The sequence below is a fragment of the Canis aureus genome, chromosome 20 (genome assembly GCF_053574225.1).
Source record: "Canis aureus isolate CA01 chromosome 20, VMU_Caureus_v.1.0, whole genome shotgun sequence".
Classification (NCBI taxonomy): Eukaryota; Metazoa; Chordata; class Mammalia; order Carnivora; family Canidae; genus Canis; species Canis aureus.
Genome location: NC_135630.1, coordinates 50,541,582 through 50,560,219, shown reverse-complemented (window position 1 = coordinate 50,560,219; position 18,638 = coordinate 50,541,582). Strand labels below are relative to the sequence as shown.

At 35.3% G+C, this 18,638-nt stretch overlaps 1 protein-coding gene across 9 annotated transcripts in view; it reads left to right on the top strand.

Annotated features, from left to right (window-relative positions):
- Window positions 1–18,638, top strand: part of LRP1B (LDL receptor related protein 1B) — a 1,828,472-nt gene that overhangs the window by 496,658 nt on the left and 1,313,176 nt on the right. The window lies entirely within an intron of this gene.

The window sequence follows — 18,638 nt, the reverse complement described above, 5'->3', positions numbered from 1 at the left end:
AATCAAGCAGAAAATTATGTCATATTTACAATTTGGTATTTATCATCTGTTCTTACCGACATCACACAAAAAATGTTAGAGAAATGTCATTTACTTGTGATGCTTTTTTTGACTCAGAAATCTAGATGAAGATTCTTAAGTGAGTCTGCAAGTTTTAGAGTCTTAGAATCCTATTCCCTGATCAGACCTTTGTTTCTTATTTTCTCCCACTCACCTAATGTGAACTACCTCTAAACCTTCCAAAATGTCAAATTATTGCCATATTATAATTTATTTTTTAAATAGACTTTAGTTTTTAGAACAGATTTAGGTTTACAGCAAAATTAAGAGGAAGATACAGAGATTTCCCATGTACTCCCTACTCCCAGGCATGCATAGTGTCCCCATTATCAACATTCTCCAACAGTGTGGCATATTTGCTAAAATTGATGAACCTACTCTGACACATTATCATCACCCGAAGTCCGTATTTTATCTTAAGGTTTATTCTTGGTATTTTACACCATCTTCCTCTCTCCTTCCCTCCCTTTCTCCTTCCCTCCTGCCTTTTTTTCCTTCCTTCCTTCCTTCCCTCCTTCCTTCCTTCCTTCCTTCCTTCCATCCCTCCTTCCTCTGTTTATTTTAATATTATTATATGGGTTTTGAACAATTTAAAATGACATGTGTCCATCATTGTATTGCCATACAGAAGAGTTTAGTTGCCCTAAAAATCCTCTATGGTCTACATTTTCATTCCCCCACCACCCCCTTACCTTTGGCAGCCATTGATTCTTTTACCATCTCCATGGTTCTTGGCTGGAATCATACAGGATACAGCCTTTTAAGATTGGCTTTTTTGGGCAACCCAGGTGGCTCAGTGGTTTAGCGCTGCTTTCAGCCCAGGGTGTGATCCTGGAGACCTGGGATCGAGTCCCATGTCAGACTCCCTGCATGGAGCCTGCTTCTCCCTCTGCCTGTGTCTGTGCTTCTCTCTCTCTCTCTCTCTCTCTCTCTCTCTGCATCTCTCATGAATAAATAAATAAAATCTTAAAAAAAAAAGATTGACATTTTTTTACTTAGTAATGTTCATTTAAGTCTTCTTTATGTCTTTTCATGGCCTGATAGTTTATTTCTTTTTAGTGCCAAATAAGATTCTATTGTCTAGATATAGCACAAGTTATCCATTTACTTACTGAAAGACATTTGGTTGCTTCCAAATTCTGGCAGTTATGAATAAAACTGTATACATATCCATGCACAGGTGTTTTTGTGGGCATGAGATTTCAGTTCATTTGGCTCAATACTAAAGAGTGACTGATGGATCATATCCTAAGGGGATTATATTGTCTTTCAAAGTTGTCATATCATATTGCATTTGCAACAACAAAGCATGAGAATTCCTGAGGGTTGCTTCGCATCCTCATCAACATTTACTGTTGTCAGTGTTGTAGATTTTGGTCATTCTCATATGTGTATATTGGTATCTCATTGTTTTGATTTGCAGTTCCCTAGTACTGTATGCCATTGAGCAGTTCCCTAATGCCATAAGCTTATTTGCTATCTCTGTGTGTATCTTCTTTGATGAGGTATCTGTTGAGGTCTTTTGCCCATTTCTTAAATAGGTTGTCCATTTTCCTATTTTTGAACTTAAAAGACTTGTGTATTTCAGATAACATTCCTTTATGAGATATATCTTTTGTGAATATTATCTCTCAGGCTGGCTTATCTTTTCATTCTCTTGATACTTTCACAGAACAGATTTTAATTTAATTTTAATGAAGACCAACTTGTCAATTATTTCTTTCATGGATCATAACTTCGGAATTGTATGTAAAACATCATTGTCATACCCAAGGCCATCTATGTTTTCTCCTATGTTATCTTCTAGGAGTTTTACAATTTTGCATTTTAGATCTAGGTCTGTGATCCATTTTGGGTTAATTCTTATGTTGAGTGTAAAGTTTGAGTCTAGATAATAAATACTTTTGCATGTGAGTGGCCAGTTGTTGAGAAGACTATCTTTGCTTCATTATATTGCCTTTGCTCCTTTGCCAAACATCAATTAACTATATTATTGTAAGTCTCTTTCTGGGTTCTCATAATTTATTTTTCATGTTCATTTCTCTCATGTGTTGTGAGTTTCATAAAGAACCATATGATACAGTAGCCTCTGTGTGCCTATGACCCTAATATAGGAACTAGATAAATATTTGTGATGTGAATCTCCCTATAAAATTAGAATGATTAATTTCTCCACTGAAAATATAATTAATATAAAGTTAAAAGTGTTCTCTTCATCTTCTGGAAATATGCAACATATAATTAGGAAATTCTCTAGATCTTCCCAAATTACCTGACCATATAAGTCTCCTGGGATATTTTTAGTCTTAAAGTTTCCCACAACTCTTTAAGGATGGGTCCTGGGTATCTGTTGCTGTTGTTTTTTAGTAAAAATCCCAGGCAGTTTTTATGCTCAGGTGCCATTAGGTAGCAACGATGCATGTGAAAAGTGATTGCAAAGTTCAAGGTATCTAATGTTGCAAGTAAAGAAATACTACATTTATTCAGTTTATTCATTCATTTACTTAGCAAACATGTACTGAGCTCTGAGTACATCATGTACTATGCCTGGGAAGAAAAGGTAAATTTAGTGACAGGTAAAAGGTTAAAAGAAATGGGCAAAGAGTATTTGGAAAGATTGAGGAAGATTCCATATAATAGATAATATTTTTATCATATCCTTAGTATGTTTTTTATCTGACTTTCTTTTGACTTTTCCTTAGCCCTAATTAGGATGGATATATGATCCAACATACTTTTTTAAAAAGTCCATTATCTCAGGCAATTGAAATATCCTATCATTGAGTATAACGTTAATTACATCATTCAAGGTACCATTCCAGGTTTGAATAATTACATACATTTCTGCTGAATCATGTTGGCATTGTGTTGGTGCCCTGTTGAAGACTTCATCAGCTGAATGAATTCTGTGACTTAAAAAGAGAGAAGGAAAGGACCAACAAACAGCATTTTACTTTGAATTACTATAAAAAGCTTAGAAAAGAAAATTGCTAGTAGGAGCAAAACACTTTTTTTTTACCTCGTTAACAATTATATATTTGAAAATGAGATAGGAATAATAAATAATATTGAAGTAAACTTTGGCTTTGAAAATAGTAATTATATTTAAATTGGAAATCTGGCAATATTATCAGATATATATATATATATATATATATATATATATATATATATAAAATCAAACATGCATATGCAATGCACGTATATATTATCAAACAGGTATACACACATGCACATGAAAAGATATTTATCAACAGCGTTTTTAATAATGTTTCATTCCAAAAGTAGAAGATTCTGAATAGTTCTAAAAAGCATGCATTAGCTACCCACAAATGAAGACAAACTGTGATTTTATGTTTTTTAAGAACATAACATCGGTAGTCTAGTCTTCTTATATTACTAGCCACTGATACTTTGGATGTGTTACTTAACCTCTCTGGGCATCACCCTTTTCACATATAGAATCTTACCGGATTTTTGCCATTTCTTCTACTTCAAAGTTCTGTAATATATTTACTGAGTATGTATGGCATTATGCATATGGCTGGTCTTCAATAAAAAATTTGTTTGAATAAATAAAGAACAACCTACACTCTACTAGCTGCCTTTAAGGGATCTTGTATGAAGATTTACTTACTGGGTAGATAGCTTCCTATAGACTATTTACATAAACATATAGATGATATAAATTTTATTCCTTACATTCTGTGTATATATTATGTTCTAATAGTGTTTATGCATTAGACATCACAGCATGTCTCTCTATATAGCGCATTGAAAAGGGAATCAGAACTGTAATATAATTTGCCTTGCATGCCCATTTGGGAATGTCTAAATGACTATGATATTGTCAGGCAAAACTGAGGGTATTTTACTGTGAGTCTACCTAAGACCAAATTACAAAAGGCTGTGCTTCGAGAAGAGAGGAGATTGCTACCACGAGATCAGGAAAGATAAAACATAGGCAGTGTTTAGGCAATGATAGGAGATGGAGATATGTGTAAATTACTCCTTTTTTTTTCAGGGTATTCCTTCCTCTGGAATTCTCCTTGATTCAAATAATGAGCAAGGATTCCTTACATTTCTGAGTATCATTATCTGCCACTACTGTGTTGTTTTTTACCATCTTCACAACTTCTTCATATCAGTCAAGCAATTTATTAGGAGGAATTTATTGGAAGAATGTGATTGCTTCATTAATTCAGAATTTATTTATTTGGGTGTGGCCAATGTTAGTTAACGTTACTGCTTTCCTGAAAAGTAATTAAAAACAATTAAGCGACTGTAGCTTTGAAAACACTTTAAAATACACATTCTTAGTCGTTTGGTAAAGTACCTTTAGAAAATTGGGCACTTCCATTTCCAGTTGCTTTTTTTTTTTTTTTTGAGTAATTTTAGCCAGTTCCAGCTGGACTTGCCAAAGTCTTCAAGGGCAAGTTGATGTCATGCTGAACCGTATGTGTTATGCTGATAATCAGCATCATTGGACCTGAAATACTGCCATCTTTCTTTTGTGTGATTGACCTTGTTATTTTAAAGGTAGCAGGGACAGGGGGAGGAATTTGGCAAAGCACTGAGAAATCAGAACACTTCATAGCTCAGCAGTTCATTCTAGACATTAAGGTCAGACCAGGTGCCAAATAATCTGACAAATTTGGAATGAGCAGCAGGACAGCTACCTAAAGAACGTCAGAAGTTCACAATGTCACCATAGCAGCACAAAAATAGGATAGCTAACTAGCAATCCTTTACATCATTTGGTTAATATTGTTTGCAGAAACAATGAACTCTTCCTGTTTATTTTCTGAAGAGGCTGTATGGATGTAGAACATGTCAATAAAAATGGATTCTTACATAGTCTGGGAATAGTTAATGCATCCATTTGTAATGGGAATCACTTTACTGATGTGATAGCAAGAAGTTTGAGTTCAAAGGGCACTTTCTAAGTAGATATATTGAAAGATATGCTGCAGAAAGCCATACTACCCGCTGATGTGCAAGTTCTAACAAGGAAGTTAAGTAGAGTAATTGACATGAAAGTCACACAAATCAAAAAGAATCCATTGTATCTTTATCCAACTTTTTAAAAAATGTACCATTCTAAGGTCTATAAAGGAATTTTAAACATTGGATACTTTACTGTGATGTTCACAGATGAGCAAATTTAAACATATAATGTACATTTTAATTCATGATATTTTTCCTAACCGGAAACAAATAGTGGAGATTATCCATTAATTAATTAAATCCCTTGATATGAAATAGGACAAATAATATTTTAGTTATTTTTATTGGTTCTATTGCTCCATTCCCCATATTTTCTTCGTTTTCAATCCCCTGAATATTTTCCTCATTCCTTTATTTTCACATCAAAGCCACAAAATCAAAATTGTGAGAGCACCTCTCACAAAATTGTCAGAATAACTATTCCATTTTCTGCTCTCCCCTAGAATAGAATAAAGATCTAACTAAATCTAAATATTTAATTTGTTACACACTTGCCTACTCTAGGAAAATATTGAGAAATATTACTGCCCGATAACCCTTAATTTTGACATAACTGACATAGATCTTATAATTAAATTGGGCTTCTAGTTTGAGTAAATATGTCATGAGATCATTAATATCTAGAAAATTCATATTATTGATCAAGTCTTTGCATAACACTGATTATAGAAGTTTTGCTTAAATTTATCTGATCATTTAGTTCTAACTCAAGTGCTCTGGTATTTTCTACCTTCTCAAATCACTATCACCCATGTAATAGGAAATGGTCAGAATTGACCATTATTTATATTCATTTTATTGTCAAAAATATTTAAAATTACTATAAAAGCCATAAATATTAGTTTCTCCCCTTTTACTTAATCTGTTTTTGCCAGCTGAGAAAGAACCTCAAAATACTGCATTGACTCAGTGGCATTATTACAGAGGATTAGAAACATAAATACTTGCACATGTATACAAAAGTATGAAGGATGGAGGTAGCCATTTATTGACCATAGAAACAATCCCAACATTTTGTTTTTCCAGATATAAACCCTGATGTAAATAAAGATCATTGTGCTATGGTCTGGCTGTTTTGTTCCCCTGGGAATACATGGCCTTAGACTTGAACAAATGAGAAATACACCTCCTCTTACTAAAAGGTTAATGAAATTCTTCCTGACTTTTTGGAGGAAAGTTCAATTTGGGTTTTTGCCAAGATCTGGAAACTTTCCCAGTATGTCCAACTAACCTGAATGATATAAGTCACTTTAAAAATCAATAGTATAACCAAGACTTCAACTGAATGGGTTTTGAAAGGGTGTCTTCATTTAAATGTGTCCCCAAAAAAAAAAAAAAGTGGTAAAATTGGGACAAGAAAAAGGGAGAGATAACAACTATGGCTGTAATAAAGATTCTGGTTTCTATTATATTTTTACTGATTCAGTATATTTGAATTTTGTGTCAGTGGTATTGTGGCACTGGCACAATCATGAGTAATTCCAACAGAAAATAATCCCATCAAATATGTAAATATATCCAATGTAATCGCTTATGTAAAGTAAGAATTCTTTTTAAGTCAGTATAGTAATATAATAGTAATGTATATATAATATATATACTATATTATATATATAATATATTTTATATATAATATATATATATATACTATATTACTATATACACACACACACACACACACACACACACACTGTATCATTTCCCTGTAGTATCTAATGTGTCTGGAATGAACTTAAAGAAGGAAAAGGAAATCTTTATTGATTCTTCCACATGCCACTTCTGTTTGTTTCATGGTCAAGGGGAATTAAAATTATCATCTTTAAGGAATGCACCCAGTCATGCCTTTATCAATTAGGTTGTTGAAATAATCAATGTTATATAACAGTTGTTTGAGAATCTGCTCCTGGAAAGGGAAAGTATATGTCACAAATTACTCCTTTACTAATCTTTACTGCAGTCCTTTCATGGATATGTAAGGTATATTGACTTTGAAAAACAGCCAATTATTAATATCATGAAATAATTATGTTAGATGATCATCAACATTATCCCTTTAATCTGCTAATAGGGTAGTTTTAGAGTGGGTGGTCACTTGTTCTCAAGTTAGGGTACTACCAGAAGTTTTGTTTCCCTACGAGAGAAATAAATGCTATACCTCTGTTCTGCCTAAAGAATGTAGTTTAATCTCCTTCCCAAAGGAATCCATCCATCCTCTAATCTTATCTTCTATTTGTGGAGTGAAATTGCTGTTTTGCCACTCTGGTTGAACTAAGCTCCAGATAATTTGAATTCATTAATTCACAAACCCTCTTAGGGTTCTTAATAACTTATATTTTTAATATGTGGCAGGTTATTATACTTTTTAAAAAGCAGGAAATTTCCTAACACATATTTAAATGAAACCAATCAGTCAGATTATAATGCAAATTAATCACATTGCAGAATCATTTTTGGCTTCTCTTTATCTAAATATCATTCCCCCTAGATTCTATCTCCCCAGTGTCTCTCATATGCATTATTTATTTATTTTTAACAAAGATTTAGTATGCCCAATAATATCCCAAGCTGTAAAGTAGATACAAGAATGAAACAGTAAATGTTAGCCCATCTGGTTGTTAAAAGAGTTCACAGGTGATGGTGAGAAACAACTGTGAAAATGAATGAGTAGTAAGTACAGAGGCAGAGGCAGATAATCAGTGGAGCAAATATTGTCTATTTAAGCCTAGGCTTTTTGGTTGTAAGAAACAACTTCCCTTAAAAAGCTCAAAAAAAAAAAAAAAAAAAAAGCAGATTGAAGTGAAGGGTAGGTTAAAGGCTGTAAGTATTCAGAAGTCAATCAAGACGGGAACCACTGACTAGCAAAGAAATCAGTGGGGCTCTAATTAGAGTAATTCTGGATTCAAGACAGCCTTGAAGGACCACAGCAGATGAAATCCTTGAATCTTTCCTATAATATTCACTTTTAATGCAACTTACTTAACTCTACAAGTTTATTTCTGTCATTTTACCTCTTAGTTCAAATTCTAGAGAGAAAAAAAAAATAAACTGGTGTAGCTCAGCCTCTGGGTGGACTCCCTTTATTCAGTTGCCCAATTTGATCCTTCACAGGGTGAAGAAGACATTGGCCACCTCGGTCTCTACATTGGGTTAGGGGCTAAGGGCAGGGCTCAGGTAAGCTCTGCAGGCCAAATTATATCAAGTGCCATGTCCTTTCCACTTTCATAGCTATTCTCATAGTTTAATTCTTATTTTTAGACAATTATAATAGCATCCTGACTCCCTAATAAAGACCTAAAACAAAGGGCATACAGATAATCTGTTAATTTTTATAGATGTTCTTGTGGCACTTAGATTCAATTTCTATTATAGTATCATTAACTTACAAGTCCACTCTGAGAGGAACATACAGGGAACTAAACACATGTTTAATGAACGAAAGAATTAATGAATCACTGAATGACAATGATTTAGCTTACTTTGCAGTATAAAAGGCATTAAACCTTATTTTTTTCAAATTGGAATAAACAGAACTTTCATTAGTTACTGAATCCAAGGCAGACAGGATATTCCACGTTTAGAGAGATAGGGAGAGCACTAACACTCCTCCATTGCTTCTTCCTGTAATTATCAGCACCACGGATTTGCTAAAGATGTGATGTGACAATTACTAACTGGAGGGAAAAGCACAAGAGAGAGGACAATAATTTCCTATTTAAGGGCAAATCCTGATTTTCAGTCTGTAGACTTCAAAATAAGTGCACGCCCACAAGTGAGTGCATACCTCACACACCAGGCAGACATAGGACTTCTCTCTGGGCCTTTTGCAAGATGGTTTATGTTTTCTTGTCTCTTGCTGTGACCAGTGCAAAGCAGATCTTCACTCCCTTGAAAGCCTAGCCTCTACTCCCTATAAAAAGAGTAAGAATTACCTTTTAGCTCTTGTTTCTTTTGTTTGTTGTTATTTAAGCTTACTTTAAAACAATTAGGATAGAACACTAAAACACTAACAATTGTTGAGGCTAATTGGTGGTAGGAGTTTTTTTTTTTTTTTTTTTTTTTGTAGGAGCTTTTTATCACAGTCTTTCTACCTGTGGGGTATTTACAATTTTACATGAGAAAATAAAATAAGAAAAATCACAAAACATAGAGTAATAATTGAATTTTTAAATTTTACATATACCTACCGTATCTTGCTAATCCGTCAGTGTCCTGGGATTTGTTTTGAGCCCTTTTTACTGGAGAACTCTGCTTGTATTCGCTGAAGAAAAAACCCCTCATATTCTCTTACCATAATCATATGAGAGAAGATTAAGAAGAGGATGGCTAAATAAGGAAAGCATTGGATGTGAGAAATTTAGGGTAACTTTTAGAGAAATAAAAATAGCCATATTAGTCTCTGAACATTATTTTAAAGACTAACATGCATAATTCTATTCTACATCCTTCCAAATTATACCTCACCATATTAAATTAGACTCTGAAAGTTGCCCCAGGAGAAACAAGGATGATCATCTAAGTAGTCTACTTATTTTCCATAATGCTTTGACTTTGTATAGCAATACCACAAATAACTATTGACTTGATTTTTCTCTTGCTTTCCAATCTTTTGTTTTGTATGTTCATTAATACTTACTGAGGCTATAAGTTGTGTTAGGTACTGATCAAAGCACTGGAGGTAAAAATATAAAAAAATCACAGTTCATGTTTCGGGGAGCACACGATTTTATTAAGGAGGTGGGCCTCCAAATATAATTACAATATGATAAGCTTTTCACAGAAACATGCCTCAAATGCTAAAATAAAAATAAAGAGAGAGACTAAGCAGCTCTCCCTACAGGAGTTGGGGAGGGCGTGGCAGATATATGAACATTTTGCAGGACTTGAAGAATGAATCTGATTACTCAAGTGGAAAACAGTAGATGCCCGCTTTAGAAACTCAACTTAGGGGTGATGAGGAGTGGGGAAAAGAAGGCAGATAAATTAGAGTGACAATTTAAGAGGCTTAATGAAATAGTATTTGCAGGTGATACTAAGTAAGACAGTGAAGTAGGATCACAAAGAGCAGGAGTATACAAGAAATATGTAAGGAGATTAATTTGAAAAATCTTCATAACATGTGAAATTGGAAACCAATAGGTAGTCGAAAGCATTTGGGTGCAATAAACATAACCTGATACCTTGTATTTGCAAAAATGAAAAAAAAAAAAAAACAATTTGGTTATAAATCTGAGGAATATAAGGAAATGTTTCCTAGATATACATGTTTTTACATGAATTAAAATTATAATGACTTTCAGTTTTTTTGCATCTGCAAAATTACCTTTTCAATAGTGTATTTAAAGATATCTGTTGCCAGAAAATGACATATATGCAAAAGTAGCAGTGAAGAAGGTGATAAAACTTCTAACTAATTGATAGCAGAGTATCAGCTATTCTTAAAATACTAGTTATGTGAAAACTGAGCAGAGAAGGGGGTGGGCAAAGTCAATTTGGTTATTGTTTTCACTGCCTAACGTATTGGATTGTTCATATAAAGTCTATATCATTTTATGCAGCATTTTAAAAACAACAGGGATTTAAGGTGGCAGTTTGATTAACTTAAAAATAAAGGCAGCCATCATTTTTTATGGCTTTAATGTATTCTATGGAGGCCTGGATCTTTGTTTGCCATTACTGTTTATAGGATTTATGCTATTAAAGCCTACCCAGCTGTTACCAAATCTCATCCTAAGAATAAAATGCTAAGACCTTACTTGAGAACCAATTTCATGTGTGGCCTCAAATTTGCATCTATATAAAATAAACTATTCTTTATCTGAAACTCTGTAAATGTTCTTCAGAGAAGTTAAGTAAAAGTCCCTGTTTTGAGTCCTATTATCTGGTAAATTTTGATTTATGTCAATATTTCTGTTGTCATACCCAGGATAGTCATGTAAATTGCTTTCCTTTGGAGATGATTATATTTTTCTAATTACAAAAACTATAAGAAGTATGAATCTTTTATAAGCCTGTTGGAAAACTTAGGCGTGAGAAGCATTGGGCCTAATTTGAGAGTTTCAGCCCCATGCATTAGTTTTATTTATTCCTTATTGAGCATCTATGAGCATCTGAGCAGCTGGGAAATATCAGTGAACAGAACAGACCTAGGATATTTGTCTTTGTGGGATTACCTCCTAGTAGAATGAAAGAGATTCTATACAATAAATAATAAACATGGTATCTTAAACTATATTTTGAGGTCGTTCTGAGGCAGAATTTCTTCAATTTCTTTCTTTCTTCTTGCATTTGCTATAAGCAGCAAAGAGAAACCAGGTTGTGCCTTCCACAGTTTGCTTGGAGATCTCCTCAGCCAAATAAATGCCTAAGTTGATCCCTGATCAGTTCAACTTGCCTCCCAGCAGTAAAAATAACTCAGCCGGGTTCTCTGTCTCTATATAACAAGGATCGCCTTTCTGCCACTTTCTAATGACATATTCCTCATTTCAGTCGGAGTTCTTACCAAAAGTACATTCAACATCCATATTTCTACCAACACTTTCTTAAAGGCATGTTAGTACCTCAAAACTCTTTCAGCCTCTACACATTTCTTAATTGCAAAACCACTTCCACATTTTTAGATATTTACGATAGAGGCACACCACTTCATATGGGCAAAACCTTTATTAATTTCCTAAGGCTGCCCTAAAAAGGTATCACAAACCGAGTGGCTTAGATAACTGCAGTTCATTCCGTCAATCTTAGAGGCTCACTGTCCCAAATCAGGGTGTCAGCAGGGCTGATTCTCTCTCAGGGAAAGTCTGTTTACCACTTCTCTCCTAGCTTCTGGTGAGAGCCAGCAGTCTTTGACATCCTTGACTGGCAGATGCATCACTCCAAACCCTGCTTCCATTTTTACATGTCATTCTACCTATGTGCCTGTGTGTTGCCTCTCTCTGTATGTGTCTGTCTCTGTATCCAAATATCCCTCTTTTTGTAAAGAGACCAGTCATACTGGATTAAGGCTTACCTTAATGACCACACCTTAAACTGATTCCATCTGCAAAGACCACATTTCCAGCAAAGGTTGTATTCAAAGATGTTATAATTAGGACTTTCAACATACAGGCATACCTCAGAGAGAGAGAGTTTCAGTTTTAGAGTGCCAAGATAAAGCAAACATCACAATAAAGCAAGTCAAACGAATTTTTTTTTATTTCCTAGTACATATAAATGCTGTTTATACTACACAGCAGTCTATTAAGTATGAAATAGCATTATGTCCAAAAATATAATGTATATACCTTAATTTAAAAATACTTATTGCTAAAAAATGCTAACCATCCTCTGAGCCTTCAGTGGGTCATTATCTTTTTGCTGGTGGAGGATCTTGCCTCAATGCTCATGGCTGCTGACTGATCAGGATGGTGGTTGCTGAAAGTTGGGGTGGTTGTGGCCATTTCTTAAGACAACAGTGGAGTCCATACCTTTAGTTAAATTTTCCTGTCACAAAAGATTTCTCTGTAGGATGTGCTACCGTTTGATAGCATTTTACCCACAGTACAACTCCTTTCAAAATTAGAAGCAATCCTCACAAACCCTGCCATTGCTTTACCAACTAAGTTTATGTCATATTCTAAATGCTGTGTTGTCACTTCAATAATTTTCACAGCATCTTCCCCAGGAGCAGATTGCATCTCAAGAAAACCACTTTCTTTGTTCAACCATAAAAAGCAACTCCTTATCTGTTCAAACTGTATCATGAGATTGCAGCAGTTCGGTCATATCCTCAGGCTCTGTTTCTAATTTAGTTCTAATGCTGTTTCCACCACATCCACAGTTAGTTCTTCAACTGAAGTCTTGAGCCCCTCCAAGTCATCCAGGAAGGTTGGAATCAACTTCTTCCAAACTCCTGAGAGTATTGATATTTCAACTTCTTCCCATGAATCACGAATGTTCTGAGTGGCATCTAGAACAGTGAATCCTTCTCAGAAGAGTTTCAGTGGACTTTGCCCAGGTCCATTAAAGAATTACTACCTATGGTAGCTATAGCCTTGTGAAATATATTTCTTAAATAGTAGTACTTGAAAGTTGATCACAGAATGGGTGTTGTGTTAGCAGGCATGAAAACAGCATTAATCTCATAGTACATCTCCATCAGAGCTCGTGAAAGACCAGGTACACTGTCAATGAGCAGTAAAATTTTGAAACAAATTCTTTTTTCCACCCTGAGAAGTAGTTCTCAACAGTGGGCTTAAAACATTCAGTATACCATATTGTAAACAGATGCCATGTAGGCTTAATGTTCTATTTATAGAGCAAAGGTAGAGTAGATTTAGCATAATGCTAGATGGCCCTAAGATTTGGAGGACGGTCAGTAAACATTGGCTTTAACTGCCTGTTGCCAGCTGCATCAGTCCTTAAGAAATTCCGTCTGTCCATTGAAGCTTTGAAGGCAGGTATTGACTTCTCCTCTTTAGCTATGAAGGTCCTAGATGACTGCAGTTTTCAATAGAAAGCTATTTTATCTATAGTGGAAATCCGTTCAGCATAGTCACCTTCATTGATGTTCTTAGCTAGATCTTCTGGAGAACTTGCTGCATGTTCTACATTAGCACTTCCTGTTTCATTTTGCACTTTTATGATACAAAGACAGGTTTTTGTTTTGCTTTTTTGTTTGTTTGTTTGTTTTTTTCATAGCGTCACAACCTCTGCTAGCTTCACACTTTCTTCTGCATCTTCCTTGCCTGGTTCAGCCTTCATAGATTTGAAGAGAGTTGGGGCTTTGTTCTGGACTAGACTTAGGCCTAAGGGAATATTGTGGCTCATTTGATCTTCTCTCTAGACTACTAAAACTCTCTCCATATCGGCAATAAGGCCATTTCGCTTTCCTCCTCATGTGTTCACTGGAGTAGCAGTTTTAATTCCTTCAAGAATGTTTCCTTTGCATTCACAACTTGACTAACTGGTGTAGGAATTCTAGTTGCCTTCCAAACTTAATCATTTTTGGTTTTAACTTAAGGTGAGAGGCATGTGACTTTTTCTTTTACTTCAACACTTAGGGGCCATTGTATGGTTACTAACTGGCCTAATTTCAGTGTTTTTGTGGAAATAAGGGGGCCCAAGAAGAAGGAGAGAGATATGGAAATGGCTGTCAGGTTGCAGCTGTTGGAATTGTTAGAACACACACATTTGTCCATTAACTTTGTTTTATATTGGCATGGTTCATGGCACTCCCAGTGATAGTAATATCAGGTAGTACTGATCAGATTATCATAAAAATGTAACAATAAGGAAAAGTTTAAAATATTGCGAGGATTAGTAAAATGTGAGACAAAGAAACAAAGTGAGCAAGTGCTGGTGGAGAAATGGTGCTGATGGTCTTGGTTGATGCAGGGTTGCCACAAACCTTCAATTTGTAAAAAAAAAAAAAAAAAAAAAATATCTGCAAAGCAATATAAAGTGAAGCCACAATAAAATGAGGTATGCATGTATTTTTAGAGGGCACAATTTAACCCATCACATACACTTTATTAGTAACTTACGTAGCAGTGAGGATATTGAGGACAGTATGCATACTATCTTTCCCCCTCCCCAGCACAGCCTGCTAGGTCACATTGAGTTTTACCAGAAAACTTGCCATGAAGTAGAATTTCCCCAATTGTGTTCTATGTGTGTAAAGAATAGTCTGTAAAGATACTGCAAAAGAAAGATTTTATTATCAAGTAAATTTGTTTTATGCAATATTCTGTATTTCCTCTTAGGGCTTCACACTGTCCATTAACCTATGAAGGATTCTGAGAAACCCTACAGTAAAAACAACAACAACAACAAAACTCTCGTTTTCCAAATGAGCTTGATCATGGTGCTCTTTCTCTTAATGTCTTGAAAATAGTCTATTATTTGGAAAATACTTGGTAGAAATACTGCAATAAAAACACAGATTTTATTTCCGCTTATGTGTTCTGGGCATATTTAAGAAGGGTAACTACATGGAAAGCAGAATGAACTCCAACGTACAATTTCCAAATTTGATTTCTTATTATTGATAGTCAACAAGAGTACAGATATACTTTGCTATAGAGTTTACCAGGTCTGGGTACAGATTATCAAGATCTAGATCTCAAATCCATTCAGATTAATAATTAAAAATTTAATAAACAGCAAAAATATGGAAGTTCATGTAGTGGTGTGAAAATGCATACACATTAGGAGGCAATCTGGGATTATTATAGGGATTTTTTTTCTTAAAGAGTTATACAACTTTCAGGTCACTTCGTGGTCACTTTCCAAAGGTCACAGCAGTATTGACTTTAGTATCACAGGATGTAAATCCTAAAAGAGCTATAGTGTTCTCCTTCGTGCTAAGTACTACTAGAGAGAAAAGACAATGAGCAGGCAGGTTTTGAAAAAAGCTGAGGAATGTAGCAGATGATTGTCACCAGAGGGGTAGAGAAGGGTAGGAAGGCAGCAGTCTTCCCTAAAAAGAGAAAACAAACAAACAAAAGGACACTTAAAATGGGGGGAGGGGGGGCAGACTTTTTCTAACCTTCCCTCTATTGCCTGAGAAAGTGAAAGAGACTTTGCTGGGCTGTGCCACGGTACCTGCCAATCTGATCTCCTCTGGTTCCCTACTACATTAATGTGAAGAATCCTTCAGAAAATGGCAAACTTCCTCTCACATATCCCATATATTGGGAAACTTCTGGTATCTTTGGGTATATTTCTGTAAACCACTTCAGGGATTCCTGGTACCATTTAGAAATATCCCATTTGTCGATCATTTGTTTGGAATATTATTCTTCTGAGTTTAGATCTCAAGTAGTGTAAACTATAAATACTTACCTTGTACACACCTCTGCCATCAGCCTGTCCTGTGCCTACAACGTCATCCTACATAGTTTAATTTAAGAGATAGAAAAATATCCAGGGATTCACTGATGATGTTATCCAATACCTGAAGCTTGCTTTGAGGGCAGAAACAAGATCCCTGAAATGTGGGCTCCTGCTTAGCACACTTTATAAAGGCACTTCTAATCTCAGGACAATTAGTAACACATTCCCATCTAAATCTGCTTTAACACGGAGTTTCAACTATTATGGGTGGCTGATTCTAAAGCAGTCATTTAATGAAGTCTTATTTCATGGGTAATAGAAAGCTGGTTGTTTGTGCCTTAAAAATTCAAGTTCTTGTTCAAGCAGACAGTTAACGCTACAGGTAATAAAATGCTAACCATTCTAGTTTCATACTCTCCTCATCCATTTCCCCAGATAACCCAGGGCATGAACTACATTTGGAAAAGAAGAAATCATTAAAATGGCTGATAATTATCCAGAAGCTCACCAGTTTTACCCATCTCTGAAGAAAATCCCATTACATAGGGCTGTGTCCTGTTTCCCCAAATAAAATAATACCATACAGCAGAGGCTTATCAGAGCTTATCATTTTGAGGCCATTAATTAAGCAAATTTACTCCGGGTGAAAATGTTTCCCAGAAATCTCTCTTGGATTGACATTTATTTTGTGTTAACCACTCTGCCTGGCTTGGCTCCGTACCACATGTAGAGGCCATTTAAACAATATTAAGATAACAGCATTAATTCACTGTTCTTCCGTTAATCATATAGAAGCAGATCCGCTTGTTATAAATAATGATCTTTCCTTGCCTGAAGCTCAACTCTTAGCACTTGTTCTAATGCAAATCCCTGTCCTTTTGTACTAGCTGCTAGTAATAGTATTTAATAGTGTGCTGTTCTTTTCTTAGGTTTCAGCCCTGTAAGGAAAGGGAAAAAGTGGCTTCAGTTTTAAATTTGAATAGGATTGTCTTCCAAAAGAATGCGAGGAGGAGGACACAACCTTTTTGACTGGCTTTGATCAAAAACATCATTTTTCTCTTTTCTGGTAATGATTACTGGAATTGAGATTCAAATTAAGCAGTTGTCTGACGGATGATGTAATGTGTCATAACTTTTCCTTATCTACAAACTAAGTCTATCAGGTTGGAAAGTCAGGAAGTTTTGTCAAGATTTCATTTATTTTCACATCTGGTTCACACTCACTACAGAAGAGAGGTAGCTACTCTATTCCTGGCAAATGCTGGTTAAAGATTTCTGTCATTACCTTATGTGGAGTGTTGGAATTTCTCAAGCTGATGAAATAAGGCAGGCAAATGTTCAGTTGGATCCTAGTGACTCGAGATTCTTCTTTGCTTGCTTGTATAAATAGGCATGGCTTTTTAACAACTTTCTGTATCCCCCAGGGGCGCTTTCAGGAATATAGAAGGAAGTGTTCCAGGAAGCTGCTGCTGCTGCCATTTATTGTTAACCAGTGGCTGATCCAATCAAATCCAGTCAAGTACAATGTATCTTCTTTAAAAGACCTTCAAAATAATACAGTCATATCCTGAGGGAGAAGCAAATAGGCAGCACGTTCATAATATGGGTGCTCTGGTTTTTCCTCCCCAGGATCATCAGCATTGCAATTCAACTGGCATTTGCCCGGTGGCACCAAAGTTGCTGGGCATTGTTCTCGGTGTCAGAAAATACTGATGAACAAGGTAACCTTCTTCACCCTCTCTTTGTGGAATTCCCAGCCAAATGGTGTAGAAACGTAACAAGACATTTACAGAGTGTAATGAAACAAGAATAGCACAGGACAGGATAGGGTACCTATGAGGGACTTGCCAGTTCAGAAAAAGGGGGGTGAGAGGAGGAATAGATTTCTCAGGGCAAGTTCTGGGTCACCTGACACAGGACTATCTGAAGCTAAACTCAAGGACTAGGGATAGAGAATGGTAGAGATCAGTGCTCATTTTTTGAGCAAACACCTGGAGGCTAAAGGGAACATGACATTCTTGTGAAAATGTAGTTCACAATGACTAGACCACAGGAGTAATAGTGGAATTGGGTGTTTTAGACTGTATTAGTAAAAAGAAGCTTAATTACTTAGGATTGTTAATCCCAAGGTCACAAAAGAGAGGTGCAAATAGTTATACTAACTAGCACAGAATATGCCAATCCGAAAAATATTTTTGTTGCCCCCAAATATCTTTTGCCGAGTATATCATCATGAATTAAATTTAACCATTGGAGATTTATTTATTTGGAGTTCTAGTATTACAGTTATTACTAGTATCACAGGACTTATATTTGCTATTTTTGACATGTACTGTGTTAGTGTGCATTTATCATATTCTTTCTAATCCTATAATACTAAGATCAGATTGCGGAAAGACTGAAGAATGCAGGCAGAGAAGAATATCTAGGTAGAAGAATTGCTCAGGGGAAAGGTGGAGTTATGTGGGCACTAGAATAAAGCATCCTGAGAAAAGAGAAAAGGGGTTTGAAAGAGGGCTGGCTGATACAATAGTGAGGTGTTAGGGCTGTCTTAAAACACTCATGAGTGCCAGCTGTTAAACACAGTCATGGTTAAAAATTTATACATATGTAAATTTACACTTTAATAAATTATATTAAAACAAAAGTAATATTCAAAACTTATTACTTTCTATTTGCTTTATTACATTTAATTACCATCTTTGCTCTTGGAAATATTTAAGCCTTTTGTAATTGCATGGTGGAAATACTATATGAGT